This window comes from Bubalus kerabau, chromosome 13 (genome assembly GCF_029407905.1).
Source record: "Bubalus kerabau isolate K-KA32 ecotype Philippines breed swamp buffalo chromosome 13, PCC_UOA_SB_1v2, whole genome shotgun sequence".
NCBI classification, from domain to species: Eukaryota; Metazoa; Chordata; class Mammalia; order Artiodactyla; family Bovidae; genus Bubalus; species Bubalus kerabau.
Genome location: NC_073636.1, coordinates 79,425,657 through 79,440,847, shown reverse-complemented (window position 1 = coordinate 79,440,847; position 15,191 = coordinate 79,425,657). Strand labels below are relative to the sequence as shown.

Here is a 15,191-nt window from a genome sequence, read left to right as displayed (position 1 = left end):
GGAATTCCACATACATGTAACAGGGGTGGGGCGGGGTCCAAACCCTGAAATAATTAGGTTGTAAATAAGGAAAAGAGGAAGTAAAAGAGGCTGACCACTAAGTGCAAAGACGTGAAGGGAAAAGGCCAAGCTAATTCCCACCCCAGGGGAAGTGGGAGGTGTGAAGGGGGATGAGGCTTGAGGCGGGAAGCTGGACCCGGGGATGGGGAGTGCGCAGGGTCGGATCCAGGACAGAGGCGGGGGAGGGGGACTGACGGGAAAGAGGGGAGAAAGGAGAGAGACTGGGTGGGGGGACCGAAAGTGGCAAGGTGAGGGGGACGAGGAGAGAGCGAGAGGGGGAGCCTGCGTCGGGTCTGTTTGCGATTAGCACCGAAGCTGGTGCCGAATGAGTAAGCAGAAACTTCCAGGCGTCCCCACATCCCCCTCCGAGGCCAAGCAGAAATCAGATGCTCCGGTGATTAATCGTGGAGAGTTCAGGACACGACCACAAACGCCGTGCAGACTTGAAATTAGCTGCCTTCTCCAGGCCCCCTTGCCAAGATGGGAGTGAGGGCCGGGCCGTGAGGGGTGGGGGCCCCGCCTGCTGGGGGCCAGCATGGGACTCTCCCCGGCGGAGCTCAGAGTGACACCGTCGGGCGATCGGCCGCGGCCAGAGCCGCAGGCGGCATCCGGGGGGGACCGGGCCGGCCCGGGGGCCCCAGGCGGGCTTCCTGGAACCCTGCTCCGAGGCCGCCTGCACCCTGACCGGGCCCGATAAGAGCCCGGTCGCTCTATCCGAGCCCGGGGAGCGCCGGCCCCGCGAGGGAGGCCGGGCCGGGGGGTCCTCCGAGGCCATGTTCCGAGCGCACAGCCTCGTCTCCTGAGCCCCGCGCCGGTGGGAGCCGCCGCTCGCTCGTCTCAGCGATAAAGAAAGTCGAGCTTCCTCCAGGGGGACGGGGCGACTCCGGCAGAGAATGTTCGGACCTGCCGGGTGGTGAGTGTGGACCAGACTCTGGGGTGGGAGAGCGGCGTGTCCAGCACATCCCACCTGGAGCTCCGCGAACCCTGAGGCTGAGATGGGATCGTAGGAGGACCTCGCTGTGTGGCCTTGGGCAAGTTCTTTCCCCCACTCCGGGCCTCCCTTTGTCCATCCCTAAAATGGGTGGTTGAAGGAGGTCGTCTTTAAGGGGGTCTTACTATGACTACTATTTTTTTATTTTTCTTGTTTTTGACTGTGCGGCAGGCTTGCAGGATCTTAGTTCCCCGTCCAGAGATTGAACCCTGGGCCCTTTCAGTGGAAGTACAGAGTCCTAACCACTGGATGCCAGGGAATTCCCTATGACTAATATGTTTTGTGGGTCTGCTGCACCAGCCATTGATGAAGCTTCAGCTTGGACAATCCCCTCCAGCCCCCGGGCGGGATAGAGATTCTTTTTACTATTATCCTCATCCTACACTGACAAAGGGAGGCTCAGAGAAATGAAGTGACTTGCCCGAGGTCACGCAGCTGGTTGGCAGCAGAGATGGGAATCAGATCTCGATCTTTCTAACTTGCCTCTTGCTAAGCTCTGCACCTCCAGGAGTAGTTGGGACTTGTGTCCTCTGAGTCTGTGATGATCCCAGAAAGCAGAAGTGAAGGAGGAGAGGAAGTGTTGTGTGTAGGAGGCAGGCAGAGGGACTGGACAGGCAAAGCCATAGGCCGAGCAGCCTTTGACTCTTGGGAGGGTCTGTCAGCCCGGGGATGGGCAGGGACTCCTGGCTTGAATGCAGAGGGCCTGATGCCCCTTGAGGTATTTGCTGCCCTGTTACAGGAGGCTCCCAGGGCAGTGAGAGAAGAGGGTTAATGTCAGGCAGGGGTGGAGAGAGCTGGGGGTGGGGAGGGTGGCACACGTCTGTATGAGGTTGTGTTCCAATTTTATTTTGCCTTTTCAAAAATCTGTTTTGAATCATTCTGGGCTCCCACTGCTCCTCTGGCCCAAACAGAATTGTGAAACACATACAGTGCTTTCCACATGCCTCCCTTGGGGGAATCACGTATTCACATCATCAGAGGCTATTTGCATATGCATCCCTGCAGCTGTTGATAGCAGCAGCCAAGAGATAAGCTGCAGATAAAGCCAGCGAGTGTCTCTCTGGCACCTACAAGGAGGAAGCACGTTACATCAACGAGGGCTGGGAAATCCACGGCCAGGCCGTGGCAGGTGGGAAGTCCCTTGGGTGTCCGGCATCTGGGCAGAGCTGGAAGTCCCAGCACCCAGATGTGGCCTCCTCTTTCTTCTTTTCTGGGAAAATTCCACCCCATGGCAGCTGTGTACTCACTCCTTTCTTTCTGGGTCTGGCCCAAGCCCTCTGCCCTGGGCTTGACTGGAGACCCGACTGGCGGTCCTTGCTCAAGAGTGACCAGCTTGTCCCAGGAGATTCCCCTCAGTCCTGGGCAAACCCAGATGGTTGGTCACCCTACGCAGTTCTGCCCTTGATTTCTTCTTTTTTTTTTTTTCCTTTGCAACTTTGAGCTAGTGACTCGCTTTCTTCCATCTGTAAAACAAAAGGATTATTTTAGGAAATCTTTACAATCTCTTTGCAACTCTAAAATGCTGTGACTCTGGCTAGAGAGAGTCAGAGCACTCAAGTTCTAAATGCGGGTGAGACACAAGCTTAAAGAGGAGGAAAACCTCCCCGTGAGTCCCCCAGTGCATCTGGGAATGTGCTGGAGGAGGCTGGAATTCGGTCGAGCTTGAAGAAGTGACTGCTGGCCTGCAGCGCCCAGTGACTGCTGTCAGTGAGAACAGCCCTGGGTATCCACAGGCTTCAGAAAGGTGTGCGTTCAGTTGCTCAATCGTGTCTGACTTTTTGCAACCCCATGGAGTGTAGCCCGCCAGGCTCCTCTGTCCATGGGATTCTTGAGGCAGGAATACCAGTGGGTTGCCATTTCCCGCTATTCCCAGGAGTCTGGGAATCTTTCAGACCCAGAGATTGAACCTTCAACTCTTGTATCTCCTGTAGGCAGAGTCTTTACCAGTAACACCACCTGGGCAACTCTGTTGCCAACACCCATCTGGTGGGGCCAAACTCCATCGCTTAGTGCCTGACCTGCTGTGGGTTCCTGCCCCACCTGGGACGTTCTCAGCTGTGTGGCCCTTGCACGTGGTGCGCTGGAGCCAGCTTGGACCGACTCGTGAAAACCAGTTGTCAGATTTTTAGGAACTTGGTGAATTCATTGGTAAACAGAGCCATTATTAAAAATTAAACTATGTAGATTTATAATTAAATAAATGATATTAAAAACAAAGGTCGTAGGTACTCAAAACTCATCACTTTCCATTTTTAAAAAAGCTACCTAGTTACTGATACTGGTGTTCCTGGGGATATTTACATCCTGTGGGTCTGTCTGGTGGAAATATCCAGTGCACTATTGCAGATCTCTTCCCGATTCCATTTTTTTTGTGACTTCAGGTTGGTAGCCTGAAGTTGGCCATGGGTGGGAGGAATGACACTAAGAGAAATCGCAAACAGTGCAACTCAGGGCTTGATTTATTGTTTTGTTGATTATCTAGCTCAACAGACAAAATGACCTAGACAAAGGAAGGGAGAAAAGGTTGATGCAGATTGAACACAGACGTGTGTTATCTCTCTGCTTGGTACAGTGGGAATAGCACCAAAAACCGAGGAAGTTGCTCACTTTGTGGACAAGCCAGGAAAGCGCCGACCTGCTCTCTGCTGTATCCTTTTTTCTCACTCCTTAGTGTGAAAGCAGATATCAGCCTGTGTTCTGGAAGGAACTACAGTCGCTCATCAATTATAACCATAGGTTGACAATAGATACAAGAGTTGAGGGGCAAAAATCGATAACAACGTCCTGTGTGAATCACTGGAGTATATGAAATTTACGGAAAGGGGGTCATCGTACATTTTATGTTTATCTGTAAGTTGTGTGTTACATAGCCTTTGTGTCAATACAATCTATAGCAAACCTGAGTATATATGTGTTCGAGAGTGTGTGTAAATGCATAGATTTACACACGTGTGCATGTGCTTACACACATACACGTTCCCCTGGAAAACTGGTTGTTAAAGCCTTTACCCACACACCGCTCGCCACAGCTTGTGCCCAGAGTCTTAGAAATCTTATGGACCGCCCGAGAGACTGTGCTCAGCTCTCACCCAGAGGGATTCAAACTCCAGGCAGCGGGCCTTGGATACAATTCCTCAGCTTCTTCCTCTGGCCTCAAGCAGACCAACAGCCAAACTCCTCTCTCCTGCCCTAAGCGCTGGAATGGATGCAGAGACTGGGAGGGGCAGAGGGTGTCGTTGGCACCAGCTGCCTCCAGGGGCCCAGCTCGGGCAGCAGGAAGGCCCCGCTCCCCTCGTCCCTTGGTTCCCTCATTCATGCCCTCCCATGTCTGCTGGGTGTTTCCAGGTCACCTCGGGGGCAGCTCCGTGGAAATCCCACCCCATTTCAGGTCTCGCTCCTTCCATCCTTGTTGTTAATGCACAATACATGATTCTGTAATCAAAACGGCGTCTTGGATCGCGGAGGAGGAACAGCTAAGCCAAACCTGTAGGGAAGTTCAGACCACCTTCTATTTTTAGAAAGCCTCGGAGCCAGGTGGGCTCTTTCCAGTCTCCCAGGCCAGCAAGCACGAGAGGAAAATATTTCTCATTCCCCTGCTCCGCCTTCTTAGGGTCCCGGCCAAGGAGGAGGCCCAGGTGGGGACACTGGCCGCCTCAGAGAAGCGAGGCTCAGATGGCAGGAAGTGAGCCCTGCCCACAGCAATTTTAAAAAGAGCTAAAACCAGTTTTTTTTTTTTTTTTAATTTTAATTTTGCATGTAGTAACAGCAATCCTGAGTTTAAATCTCAGTGGGTCCCACTCCAGGCAACCTTTTCCAGACCGTTCATTCACTCACATGCGTGTGAGTGTGTATGTTAGTTGCTCAGTCGTGTCCGACTCTTTGTGACCCCCATGGATTGTAGCCCCCAGGCTCCTCTGTCCATGGGGATTCTCCAGGCAGGAATACTGGAGTGGGTTTGCCATTTCCTCCTCCCAGGGACCTTCCTGACCCAGGGATTGAACCCAGGTTCCCTGCATTGCAGGTGCATTCTTTACCTGCACCTCCTGGGAAGCCTATATTCACTCGCATATGTAATTTTAATTTTCAAAAATGAGATCATTCTTACATTTTATTCTGCATTTTTCTTTTTTCACTTGATGATACACCTTGGGTGTTTTTCCCTGTTAGCACAGGAAGACCTAAAGCTTTCCATGCCTGCCTCCAGGAGGACTGTGAGAGGGGAGCTATGGTGACAACCATATCTCTGTTTTCACATCAGGTCTCAGATTTTCTATTTAAAAATTTTTAAATATATTTTTATTATTTATCTGGTTGTGCTGGGTCTCAGCTGCAGCCTACAGCTTGCAGGATCTTCAGTCTTTGCCAGGGCATGCAGAACTCTTTTTTAAACTAGTTAATTTGGCTGCGTTGGGTCTTAGCTGCTTTTGTTGTGGCTCGTGGGTGCTGCATGTGGGATCTTAGTTCCCCAACCAGGGACTGAACCTGTGTCCCCTGCCCTGCAAGGCGGATTCTTAAGCACTGGACCACCAGGGAAGTCCCAAGTCTGGAACTTTCTTGACCGCCGAACACACAAATAGAGCCCAGGGGCTTCCAATTCTCAGTTAAAGGACACTCTGTTGGCTCCACTGTCCGCCTGTCTCTGGAAGTTGACCGTTCCCCTCTGCCCCCGCGGCTGCAGTCTCTTTCCGCTCTGCTGTGGTCGCCTCCTCCCTGATGTCTCTGCCGCTCTGCCTGCCTCTCTGACGGTCTGTTGTGCACCTGCAGCCAGGGGGGTCTTGTTCAAAGGAGACCGGATCCCGCCCCTCCTCTGCTCAGGGCACCTCCTCCCCGCCAGCCTGGCAGTCCTAACCACAGCCGCCAGGCCCCACAGAACCTGGACCTCATCTCCCCTGCCCGCCCCGTCACTGAACTCGCTGCTGAGTACAGTCCTGAGCACAGTGCGGCCTCAGGACCTTCGCCCTTTGCCCTTGCCGCCCCCTCTGCCTGGGACACTCATTCTCCAGATCGCCACATGGCTCCCTCCGTACCTCTTGCCATCATCTAACACATGATACGTTATTTTTCTTTTTCAAAGTATCTTCTGCTTGAGGGGCTTCCCTGGTGGCTCCGTGGTAAAGAATCCACCTGCCAGTGCAGGAGACACGGGTTTGCTCCCTGATCCGGGAAGATCCCATGTGCCGCGGAGCAACTAAGCCCGTGCACCATGACTCCTGAGCCTGTGCTCTCGAGCCGGGCAGCCTCGACTACCAAAGCTCGGCAACAAGAGAAGCCGCGGCAACGAGAAGGCCGCACGCCGCATCTAGAGGGTAACCCCTGCTCGCTGCAACTGGAGAAAGCTGGAGCGCAGCAACGAAGACCCAGCACCGCCAAACAGACACGATTATTTTTTAAAATAAAATGAGAGTTTCCTGAGGGCAGGATTCTCTCTGTTTTTTTCCTGTTTTCTTCAGTGCTGTATCTATCCCATAGCACGCACTCAGTTAAGTCTTATGGAAATATTCGCTTGCTTCTGCGTTGACCAGCAGAGTCTTTACCACTGAGCCCCCAGGGAAGGCCTCAGTCCTCCAGATTTGAGTTCAAATCCTGGATCCCCTGTCAATGTGCTGTGTGACTCTGGGCAAATTACTCCACCTCTCTGCACCTCTAGAATGCAAGAGCGCTCTCTTCCAGAAGCCGTGTGAAGCGTTCCATGGTTCTTCTCCTGCTGTGGTGTTTCCTGTTGGGTTGTGTGCTCATTCCTGAAGTATCCCTGGAGTTGTCTCATTGGCATAAGGAACCGACAAGGCTCATCCTTGGAGCTGAATGGGAATCAATTCCACCCAAACCAGTGTCGGCGAATCCGGACATGAGGTGGCCCCCAAAATGAAAGTCGCTCAGTCGTGTCCTGCTCTTTGCGACCCCATGGACTATACAGTCCATGGAATTCTCCAGGCCAGAATACTGGAGTGGGTAGCCTTTCCCTTCTCCAGGGGATCTTCCCAACCCAGGGATCGAACCCAGGTCTCCCGCATTGCAGGCAGATTCTTTACCAGCTGAGCCACCAGGGAAGCCCTGAGCTGCCCCAAAGCCAGCGGCAACTCTTGGGGGGAGCAAGCAGGGGCTGGGCCACACGAGGGCAGATGTCCACTCCAGGCTCGGCTGGTTTGGCCATTGACCTTGGTGACCATCTTATGGCCAGAGAGACTGTCCGGGACGAGTGGTGACCAGCACTGGTCTCTGGCCTCATCCACGTGAGGCTGATGCTGTGCTCAGGCCGTTGCACACACACGTCTGGAATACCTATTCCGAAGGGTAATTCCCAGGGAGAAAGCGTGTTTATACTTTTCTTGGGGGGAAAATTCCACTTCTGTTGCCAATCAGTTCCGCTTGAGAACAGCTTTTCTCAACACCAGCATGTTGGCCGCCCAGGCTCGTGTTCTGCGGATGAGCTCAAGGTGGGGGGGGAAAAGTGACTTTTCTTTCCTTCTTGCACCCCCCAACCGTGATACCCGGCTGCTAGTGTTGAAAGGGGTCCTGTAGCTCACTTAGTTTTCCTTGTCATGCTGACTCCAGGAAAGGCTATAAAAACCATCAGTGGGCCCCACTGGCCGTAACTGGCTGGAGCGGAAGTTAGCTACCCCAGAGGCCGAGTTATCAGAAGCCGGTTGAGATGAAGATGCTTCAGTCAAGCCTCTTCTCCTTGCACCTGGGCCCCAGGCCAGTGCAGGGCGGGGGCTGCTGAAGGGAGTTTGTCTGTCTATCTTCCTTCCCGGCTCCCAAGAGCTGCAGGGGCTCTTGGCAAGATGGAGCAGCTGGGAGGCCATGCGGTAGGCTGGTCCCCTGAGGGCCTCCGACGCCCCCTGCCCACACCAGAGCCCAGCTCTGCTGTAGCCACGAGCCGTGGACTTGAGGTCCTATGGCCTCAGTTTCCTCATTTTTAAAGTGATGGTCGTGGTCCTTCCTCCTGAGATTGCTGTCAGGACCACACAAGTGGATCCACTTGGAGGAGCCCCTGACTGCACGTAAAGTCCTTCCTAAACGTCAGCTTTCAAGTTTAAAATTTATTTACCTGTGGCCACACTGGGTCTTTGCTGCGGCGCAGGAGCTCTTTGTTGCTGCACACGGGCTTTCTCGAGTTGCTCTCTAGTTGCAGTGTGTGGACTTCTTGTTGTGGTGGCTTCTCTATTTGCGGAGCTTGAGCTCTAGGGAGCGAGGGCTTCGTGGGTGCCGTGCACAGGTTCGGCTGCCTCGAGGCACGTGGGATCTTAGTTCCTGGACCGGGGATCAATCCAGTGGCCCCTGTATTGGCAGGTGGATGCTTAACCACTGGACCGCCAGGGAAGTCCCTAAACGTCAGTTTTTATTACTGACTCAGGACCCTCCCGTTCCTACTCCGCTGACACTCGAGGCGTTTGTGGTTGTGCCACGGTATCTTAACCCAGCCCCCTGTTGATAGACCTGTGATCGGTTCCAGTCTTTTGTGATTTCAAATCATGCGGCATCGAATCACCTGTATTGAATCCACCGCTCCCCTAAGATATGTGAACCCCATGATAACCTTGTCTCCGCACTTTCCTTCCCAGGGCCTGTAGAACGAGGAGAGGTATGTGGACGAAGGGCCAGCCCCGGCCTGGCATGCAGACAGGCCTGTGGGACAGGGCAGGGTTGGGCCCTTCTGAGCCATCCAGCCCCCGTGATCCTGGCCAATGTCCAAGGTGGCCTGGAGAGAATAAAGCTGTGCCATGCAGCTCTGCCCATCTTTTGCGATCCTCTTCCTCCAGGAAGCCTCCTGGGATCTATGTTCTGACACTCGTGACTGTCTCTGCATGGATTTAGTACCGTGGTGTCCTGCTCCCTTTTGAGGAGGGCAAGGCCTTAAGATGAGGAGTCAGGAAGGCCTGACTTCTTAGTCCTCCACCCACGTAACCCCTGGGGCCTCCATGTCCTCTTCTGTGTGAACCAGATAATAACAATAATGATAGCAACTCCTCAGAAAGGTCTTGGGAGGTCTCAGCAACATAACATTGGTGGAATGTTTGACCCTGCGTTGGTCCTGAGAAACAAGCTTGGACTAGGAATGTCGCCTGTGGGAGGGTCCAGCTGCCTGCCTGCTGGGCTGTGGGCACAGGTCCAGCTGCCTGCCCGCTGGGCTGTGGGCACTTACAGGCAGTGGTGTCCGGTCTGGAATCGAATAAACGGAGCCCAACCTAACGGTGTGGCCTTGGGCTAGTCGTTCTCTTTCTGGACTGAGTTTTCTCTCGAAAATGGGGGTCCCGATGATACCTATGTAACGGGTTTGTTTGGGGAATTCAGTGAGGCCAGAGCAAATAATGCTTTGGACCTGGCAGATGCTCAATAAACGCTGGCTATTACTGGTATCATGCATGTTGTGTTACTAATTGTAAAACATCCTCCCAGAACCTGGCACAGCGTTGTACATGCCCTGGGTACTTTGTGAATCAAACGCACTGACTGTCAGGGCCAAGTGCGCTGGTTATAAGGTAGGGTCTGCGGGAGGCATTGATGGAAGGCTCCGTTTCTCCTGTGGTTGATGCCCTTAGAGAGAAGACGACCTGACCTGTGGTTCATGCCATCTGCCGGCACCTAGCTCTGTGGGATGCTGGAGCCGGCGTCAGCAGCCCCATTTTACAGATGAGGAAAAGGGGCTCAAGACGGGAGAGCCTCTCGCCGTGTTCCACAGCCAGCTCACAGCGTAGCAGGGGCCGACCCACTTTTCCTGACCCTCAGAGCAGTGGTCCTCACCCCGCCTTGCACAGGAAATGGACCGCGGGGGCGAGATACAGAGTCCCTCGTTGAGCATGGCCCTTGCACATATCTGTCATTTTTGCATCTGGGGACACGGGGTGAAGAAACTCAGATGAACCGTTCTGGTTTCCTGGTGGACAAACACTGCTGACCCGGGGTGAGGGATGTTTGTTGTTGGACTGGGTCGGTCAGAAGCGTGGTTTTGTCTGGGTTTTTCCCTTCTCCCCTGCACCCGACTGCAGAAGATCCAGAGAGGGCGAATGTGCTGAAAACCTCAGGAGCTGTTCCAGGGTATCTGAAGGGCAGGAGGCCCCTGAACTGTGGATGCTGGAGGCCCCAGTCCCACCTGGCCTGCTGTGGGACCTGCCTTGAATGAGAGAGCCCAGGAAGGAGCAGGGGGTCACTGCCCTCCCCTGGCCTGCATCCGTGTGCCCTCTCCTCTCATGAGGACACCAGCCACGGGATTCGGGGCCCCCCTAATCCAGTGTGACCTCAGTGGAACTAATTACATCTGTGATACACCATTTCTAAATAAGGTTGTGTCCTGTGTCTCTGTGTAGACACGACTTTTGGGGGGACACTGTCCAACTCGCGACAGCAGCTGACAGCCACCATGGTTATCACCTCCGCCACCGCCCACCGAAGCAGCACACACAAGTGTCGGTGCTTCTCTGAGCGCCTTTCTTTTTTTTTCATTTTTAATAAAGCTTTTTATTTTGTAATGGAGTATAGCCAATTAGGGCTTCCCAGGTGGCACCCTTGGTAAAGAATCCACCTGCCAGTGCAGGAGACATAAGAAACACAGGTTTGATCCCTGGGTTGGGAAGATTCCCCTGGAGAAGGACATGGCAACCCACTCCAGTATTCTTTCCTGGAGAATCCCATGGACAGAGGAGCCTTGTGGGTTACAGCCCGTAGGATTGCACAGTTGGACACAACTGAAGTGACTTAGCACGCGTGAAGATTAACAATGCTGCGATAGTTCCAGGTGGACAGGAAAGGGCCTCAGTTATACGTGTACATGTGTCCATTCTTCCCCCAAACCCCGCTTCCATCCATGCTGCCACGTCACACTGAGCAGAGTTCCCTGTGCTATACGTAGGTCCTTGCTGGTTATCCATTTTAAATACAGCAGTGTGTCCATGTCCATCCCAAACTCCCTAACTATCCCTTCCCCCCGAGCTTCTTGCATTCCTTCTCTCTTTATTCCTCTGGCCCCCTCCGAAGCTGTGCAAAGTGGTTTCATGGTTATCTATGAGACTCAGAGGGGTGGACTGACTTGCCCCAGCTCACACAGCTGGTAAACAACAAACCTGACTTTCGGACCCTTTTTTCTCTAACTGCAAAGCTGACAAGGTTTCGAGCAGCTCAGATCCCACCCCAAGAGCTTGGGGTCACCGTACTTTTCCTCCCAGGATCCCGCCATCTGAGACAGGCTCGCTCCTGGCCCACACGTCTCTCCAGAAACATCTCCCCCAGAGAGGCTATAAAAGGGCAGGGGGTAGGATTCTTTATTCGGGAAACATGAAGTTGTGCTCTGCCACGGGTCGCTGGTGCCCGGGTCTCCTGTGGGCAGGAAGCTGGCGTGGCCCCCATGCGTGTGAGAGCATGCCAGAGGCACTCACGTCATCCCTCACATCTGGGAACGTTTTCGGAGTCTTGACTGGGGGCTACAAATTGCAAAGGGGTCCTTTAAGGTGGGATTTACTCATCATCGAGACTGTGCTATTAAATGCTCGCGCAGAGTCCATTCACTCTGTCGGACCCACAGCCCTGACTTCTCAGGCCGGGCCCGGCCATGGCCTGGCAGCAAAAGTGGGGCTGGTTTTTTGATGTCAGCAGAGAGGGGAGAGTGGGGCCTGGGGGCCGGGATGGGCCTGATGGAGACAAATGAGCGCCAGCCAGATGGTGCCTGGCAGGTCAGCTTTCATCATGCTTGCCGAGGAAAGAACATGCTTTGGCTGATGGGAGGTGTGGGCAATTAGGAGTCGGGAAAGAAAAATTGTCATTTCCAACAACTGGGGCTTTGGGGCCAGGAAATATTGGCTCTGTCAGCCCAGAGAAAGTGAATGGATTGGACATCCCTGGAAGATCGGGGTCCCCAGAGGTCCCAGCCGGCCTGCAGCACTTGGTGGGGGCCACAGGACCGAGAGCTCAGTAGGCTGTCTGCGTCCAGGTCCTGTCTCCTTCCGAACACCCTGGTCAGCCCCTCTGTTGGACAGGGATTATCGCAGAGCCTCCCCTGGGGGCTTGCGGGAAGCCCTGAGCTAACAGCATGGTCGAGTTCTCACTAACCCCAGCCAGTGTCCTCAGGACCCGGGTCCAGCGCGGGGCTGCCTGCAGATGGAGAGGAGCCGAGACAGCGGACTTCTCGCTGTGGCTCCAGGGCCAGACTCCTAACCCGCCCACCAAAGCCGGGCAGGAGCTTCCTCCCTCAGGGTAACTGGGAGACGAGTGTCGAGGTGGTCTCACCCGGCCTGGGTGGTCCGTGTGCTCAGCATCCAAGAAGCCAGGCCTGTGGACGTCAAGGGTCTGATTCACATTCCCAGCTTAGGGCCGGTGGAAGGGCAGATGGTGACCACGTGGTCCCTGCGGTCCTTCTCAGGTGGCTCCAACCCCGGAGGAGAGGCGGGGAGGGACCCATGTCTTTATGGGCAGCCAGCCTGGGGTGGGGGGTGGGCTGCATGGCAGGTCCAGCTCAGGGGTGGGGATCACACAGACCTGGGGTGGGGAGCACCTGACATCAGAGCCATCAAGGCGCCCAGGTCCTGTGAGCTGCATCTGGGCTACAAGTCTGTTCTCCAGACCTGGAGTCAGGTATCTGTCAGCACGTGAAGGCTGAGGCCTGACCCTTCCCTGACGTCCCCATCACCTCCAGGTCTGACTGCCTGGGGGTCATGGCTAGGCCGTGCCAGCTGGCTACAACTCTCCCATGAAGGCCAGTTTCTGGAGCTCTCAGATGTGTGGCTCTTGGCTTGTTTATCTCCATGGCTCCAAGCCTGGCCAGCTTTTGGGCAACAGGAGCCCCAAAGTCTGTGAAGACGGGACTGTAGAACCCACCATGGGGGTAGCCGGGGGGGGAGGCACAGGATGCTGGGTGCCCCGGCTGCAGGCAGCTCTGAGCATAGTCCTTTGGAGCCCAGGAGGCCAGCAAAGTGAGGATGGAGGGGAGGCTTCTCCAGGGCGGGGGACCATCCCTGGAGGGCCGCTGGACCCTGACCTTGTCACAGCTGCTCAGTGAGGGACCTTCCTGGCTCCATTCTTATTTACATATGTATTTAACTTCATTTTTGGGTTGCCCTGGGTCTTGATCGCTGTGCACGGGCTTTCCCTAGTTGTGGCAGGTGGGAGATACTCCCTGTTGCAATGCTTGGGCTTCCTGCTGTGGTGGTTTGGTGGTTTCTCCCGTCGCGGGGCACAGGCTTTGGGCACGCGGGCTCTAGCTGTGGCCGCGCGTGGGCCCTGGTTGTGGCCGCGCGTGGGCCCTAGCGCACACGGCTCAGTAGTCGTGGCTCATGGGCTTAGCTGCTCTATGCCATGAGGAATCTTCCCGGACCAGGGGTCCAACCCTTGTCCCCTGTAGATTCTCATCCACTGTACCACCAGGGAAGTCCCACAGCTCCATTCCGAAGGGCTTTATTTCCTGATTCTAATTCCTGATTCTTCATTTCACTGCTCCAGCCAGAGGTCCCATTCATTCATTTTCTTAGTCTTCACAACGAACCCATAAGGCAGGGAGGTGCTATTATTTTACGCACATTTTTAGATGGGGGAATACACATAGAGCTTAAGTAACTAGTTCTTGGGCACAGAGCTAAGGAGGGGCTGTATTAGTTGTGTGTAGCTCCGTGACACACGACTCCAAAGTTTAGCGGCTTAGAACGCTGCGTGTTTATAATCTCATTGCTTCTGCGGATTGGAGGTCCAGGCCTGGCTCAGCTAGGTCCTCTGCTTCAGGGTCTCTCACAGGCGACAGTCAAGGGGTGAGAGGCTCCAGTCACTTCAGGGTCTGACGGGGGAGGATCCTTTCCCATATTCTCGTGGCAGTGCCGGCAGGGTGCAGTTCCTCCACAGCTGTTGGTGGGAAGCCCTCGGTTTCCTGGCCCCGTGGCCCTCTCCAGCACAGCAGCTTGCTCTGTCAAAGTGGGCAAGCCAGGAAGGGGCATGTGTGTGTGTGTGTGTGTGTGTGTGTGTGTGTACTTGAGTCACTGTCTTTTATAACCTAATCTTGGAGATGACATCCATCCCCTTCACTTTTGCCATATTCCATTCATTAGAAGCAAGTCACTGGGCCAACTCATACTTAAGAGCAGAGGGTGGGCGCCAGCAGGGGTGGGTGGTTGCGGGCCACTTTGGAAGCTGCCCAGCCTCAGAATGTTAACCCAGTTGGGTCTGACTCCAAAGCCTGCTCCCCCAACCCCCTGCCCTGCCAAAGAAAGCTGAGCAAAGAGTTCTTTCCTCCCCAGTCCTAGAGACTGGCCACCTGTCTGCTACCCGCCAGGTCAGAGTTGGGCCGCCCGTTCACGTACTCAGGGAGCATTTACTGAGCACCCACTATGTTTCAGGCCCTGCACAGCTGTGGTTCACACCCACGGGAAGGTCCATCCCAGGGACTGACCTTGGGTAGCTAGCTGCACATCTCCTCACACTGTCACGTGTGTGTGGCGAGAAACATGTCCTGTGACTGATCTGAGATTTCTCAGAAGCCCCGGTCATAGGGCAACATGGGAAAGCGCTCAGTTTAGTCTAAGCTGGCAAGCATAATCTGACGGAGGCCTGGAGGTAAGGCTCCCGCTCCCCCTGAGCCTCTCTCTAAGCGCGTCTGAGTCTGTGCACTGGGCAGGGATGCCGCGGGCCAGGCTCCCTGCCGAGGGGAGGAGGCGGGTCTGCAGCCACGTCTGATGCCTGGATCACCGCTTGCCTCTCTGGCACTTGTGGCTGCAGCTGGCGGCTGGAAGAACTCACGCTCTGGGCCCAGAGCCCTGCCTGGCTGGCTTGTCTCTACCTTGGCTCACACCCCCCTCCATCACCCCTGCATTTGGCCCCCTGCCTCAGCTGTCCACTGCCAGCCTCTGCTGCGGTCACTTGGCCCCTGCCCCGAAAACATGTCCCCCCCCCCCAACCCCAGAAGGGATGTGTTGAGCCCCATCTTGGTCATGGGGGGACCCCGTGTAGCCGGGGAGAGTGGACCGTGGGGCTTCTTTCTCTTCAACCTGCTGCATGTCTGGGTTCCCCAACCCTAAGTGGTGGGCAGTGGTTTCAAGGCAGCTAATTCCTTGAGCCTCCGGAAGATGAAGTTGCCTTTGGAGCTGACCCCGCCTGTATGAAAACACCAATAAATAGAAGTAGCTGACACACAGGGTGCCTGTTATACACTGGGGTCTCTTCTCAGCAC

At 54.9% G+C, this 15,191-nt stretch overlaps 1 protein-coding gene across 3 annotated transcripts in view; it reads left to right on the top strand.

The window, feature by feature from the left end:
• Positions 1–359: 359 nt before the first annotated feature.
• RIPOR3 (RIPOR family member 3) overlaps positions 360–15,191 on the top strand; it is a 74,976-nt gene continuing 60,144 nt past the window's right edge. For 2 of the 3 annotated variants that reach the window (XM_055545300.1, XM_055545299.1), the window contains exon 1: positions 360–973. The gene's annotated coding sequence lies outside the window, so the exon portion shown is untranslated. The remainder of the gene's footprint in view (positions 974–15,191) is intronic. The other variant, XM_055545301.1, reaches the window with a different exon arrangement.